The following is a 3732-nucleotide window of genomic DNA, read 5'->3' on the forward strand; positions in this document are numbered from 1 at the left end:
CCACACATTGTAAAAGCTCAGCTCAGCCAAAGCCCCAGAAGGGTTCCTGGTGAAACAAGAGCAGGCACGTCTGCTTAGCCTGATGCTAGGAGATCCTAACATCAAGAGCAGGGGAGCAAAGCACAAGTAATGGGTAGAAGAGCACCTTGGTAAGGTTTCTGACATTCAAAACCTGCAAGACACAGAAACTCAGTCCAAAAGAACAGTTTGATTTCTTCAAGCGCATTGCGCTAATGGTGTGTTTAGGCTAATAGCAGCCTGCCAACTAAAAAGCATGTGTGCTTTCTCATCCATGCTTCCACGCTAAGAAGGTCACCACTAAGGATAGTGCTCACCCAAGAGCTCCCTCAAACACTGCCAGGCCTGGAGAGCTGCAGCACTGCCCGTGCCAGATTCCATGGCTTGGCTGGGATCTGCTGCGGTCTGGTTGCACCCAGCATCCCATTAAGGTTCATTGCCTGCCTAATGGCAATGGTTCTGGTTATCGGCCTGGATGCACCTGCATGTTCCAACACTGATGGGCTGGGTGGTTCTGTCAAACGGGTTAAACCAACCCGGGCTGCAGTTGGAAACCCAACTCGCCTGGCTCTAGCTGTGGAAACCATCTGAGATGGTTGTCTCGCATCCCTCTGACGTCCTGAGGACAGCACCTTACTGATGGCGACTGCCAGCTTATCCCAGATAACTTCTGGTGCAATCCTGGTGAGGCAGGTGGGCACAGGAAATCCATTGGCTGCTTTGTGAGTATGTGACACATTAGCTAGAGCCACGGGGACCAGGCTCAGGTGATGCCTTGTCTCAGAAAACACAGGAATTGTCTGAATTCTGGAAAGCAGTGACTCTGTCCCAGCAGTGGTGGCCGGGAGGGACCTCTGGAGATCTCTAGCCCGGCCTCTTGCTAAAACTGGACCAACAATAGTCCATGTTTTCAAAATGTCATTCTTGATACCTTCTGCTCTTCGTGGTCCCCGTTGTTCACCCATTTACCATTGCTTTCGCATCATTTCCACAGCGGCCACTGGCACAGAGACCTGCTCTATGGGTGCTCAAGGCTGGGAAATGCTTGGAGTCTGAAGGACCCTTCCCATGCCAGCGGAGAGGGCAACTGCTCAGGTGGGGCAGGGTGGCCTCAGTACCTTGCTAGCTGCAGAGTCCAAGCTCTTGGCTGCCAGACAGCCAGCAATGAATGCTGTCACCTACAGAAGTCTGAGAGGTGGGTAACTCTCGTCCTGTTCTCTGTCACAATCTGTTTTCAGTTTACTCTCCGGAGAGCAGGTCCAATAAATGATACCTGCAAACCACCCATTTGGAGACCAAAGCTGTTCTTTGCGTCCCTGCCATTGCAGAGCAAAGGCTTGCAAAGCAAATCTGTTTTGAAGCTGTTTCGATTTGCTGTTATCCCTGCACACGTCAACCATCACAACTTCTCCCCCCCCAGGGGCATGAGGCAGGTGGGCTTCATCACCCTGTGCTGATGATTATCTTAGGAGCACCAGCTGTTGGGAGGCAATTGTCTCTTCCACTATAAATGGGATCTGCTGCAAAGCCAGGAGGGCTGAAAAGACAAAATTCCTTTGTTCTCCAAGCTGTTCAGAAACAGAAATTCCTTGCTCCAGAAATAAGGAAACCGGTGAGGTTGGTGCCCCAGGTCAAAAAGGACAAGGGAGGATGGCTTTAACCAGCCAGAGGGGAGATTGAGGTAAGCTCAAACAGACTTTCTTCCCTGTGAGGCTGGGGATTGGAACTGGATGATTTTAAGGTCTTTCCAATCCAAACCATCCGATGATTTTCTCCCCCTCGCTGGTTGTTCCTTCTGTCCCTTGGTGTCCTCTCTGCTCTGCAGGCTCCCTTCTGACCCCACCATCACCCAGGTGGGTAAAAATACCCCCCTCCTAAGCGTTCTTCTTTATGTGACCGCGTCAGCCTCCCGAGTGGCCACGCAGCTCCGCAGACAGCTCTATTGCCACAACGGAAGGCGCGGGGGCAGGAATTGCTTAAACTGGCTTTGCCACTAGAAACAAAACCTGCTGGTGGCACCACACCCGGGAGCTGCCTGGGAAAAGAGGAGCTGGGGAGGTGGCAACTCCATCAGGTGCCGGGCGGGAGGGCGAGCCTGGGGTGAGAAATCACTGCCTTGTGTATCCCAGCACCCGGCAAGCTCCGACAGCGCTTCATTTGCATCCTCACAGCCAGGAGGTGGGAGCCAGGCTGGGAGCATCATCAGTTTCCTCCATTGATTAGGTAGAAGGTGGGGAAAGGAAGGGATTGGGAGGGGGGTGAACTGCTTTGAGGATACCTCCACACTCAGGGCTGCCTGATGGCCCGAGTTGTGCCTGGAGTGACAAGGACCAGACGAGGGCCCATGCTAGGGGTCAGCGTTAGGTGGGATGTGCCCATCTCACAGAAGGGTTGTCCCTGATAAGCATTTTTCCTCATGTATTTATTCGGGAATCTTCTACCGAAGTGCTCTGGAGCGGGCCTCGGGTGCATAAACCCAACATTGCTCTATGCAAAATGCACTTTTGCCCCGAGTTTTGCCAGACACAGTGGTTTTCCCTTAGGGAAATGCAGATCAACGCATCCTACCCGGCTTGCAGGGAATGTGCTGAGGATGTAGGGTGCCTCATTATCTAGATCAGTGCCCTTCTCCTAAGGAAAGCTGCATCTCCCACCATCCTCCCCTGCCAGGACATTCCCGTGTTGCACAGCAGTGGCATGGTTTCTTTCCAGTGGTTAGATCTATGAGCAGGAGCTGTGTCCTTCAGATTGTCCCTTGCAGGTGCTTTTGGAGCTCTGTGTATATATCCCGCCAGTTAATTTACAAGGCATAGAACCAGCTTATCCCCTCCTTTAAACTAAAGGGACCAGGATAAGCAGTGGAAGTTTTATGCTGGCAGTGGGACTTACTGCAGGGCATTAAGCTTATCTTTCCGCTGACTGTTTCAGGCTTGAATATCCTGCTAAAACTCCTCACTTGCTAGCACCTAACTTGTTTTGACTGTGATACTTAACGATTTCAAAAGCTTCACTATCACCTCCTGTTCCCACCCATTTACCTTGCTCTAATAGCCCCAGGCGCACCCAGCATCTGAAGTCCCAAAGCCTGGGAGCTGCCCAGTTTTGCCTACGGTCCTACCACCCTTAATGAAAGCCTCCTCTGGTCCCATCCAACATAAACTTAGATCCATGTTCACTTGTTCCTAAAGAGTTTAAGCATTGGCCATGCCCATCTCTGATACTACTGTCTGCTGGGAAAAGCAAGAGACTTGTTCAAAGTTTTGCAGCCAAGGATGGGGTCGGGAGCATAAATAAAGGAAACATGATTTTTGGATTGCACCATGGGTCTTTATAGCTCCTCTTTCAGGATGCACAAACTGCTTTCAGATGGTTATATAGAAGAAAGCTGAGACTTCAGCCCAGGGCCCTGCAGGACCAGCATTATCCTGTTCAGCACTAGGGCTGGCATAAGCATGGGTATAAAAGATGCTCTGTCTCTTCCTGGGGTGAGGGGAATGATGTGAGGGGTATCACAGATGTTCTGAAGGGTATCACAGGTGTTCTGAAACAAGTATCAGCTTTCATTAAACGGCACCAGAAGACAAGGCTGTTCCTAAGCAGCTCTGCCAGTGCTGCCTTTACACCAGGAGGAAAGGAGTAACCTGATGGTGGGGGACTGGTCACACTGGTATGAGGATGCTGAAGGACATGACCTGCCCACCGTGCTCAAAATGG

The 3732-nt window shown here is 51.3% G+C and overlaps 1 long non-coding RNA gene across 1 annotated transcript; it reads left to right on the forward strand.

Annotated features, from left to right (window-relative positions):
• Positions 1 to 1442: 1442 nt before the first annotated feature.
• Positions 1443 to 3518, forward strand: LOC134159949 (uncharacterized). Its single transcript, XR_009963371.1, has 3 exons — positions 1443 to 1699; positions 1844 to 1871; positions 2562 to 3518. It is a non-coding gene; the product is annotated as an uncharacterized LOC134159949 (long non-coding RNA).
• The last annotated feature ends 214 nt before the right edge of the window (positions 3519 to 3732 follow it).

Source organism: Pezoporus occidentalis, unplaced genomic scaffold, assembly GCF_034315485.1.
Source record: "Pezoporus occidentalis ecotype Australia unplaced genomic scaffold, CSIRO_AGI_Poc_V1 ctg153, whole genome shotgun sequence".
Taxonomy (NCBI): Eukaryota; Metazoa; Chordata; class Aves; order Psittaciformes; family Psittacidae; genus Pezoporus; species Pezoporus occidentalis.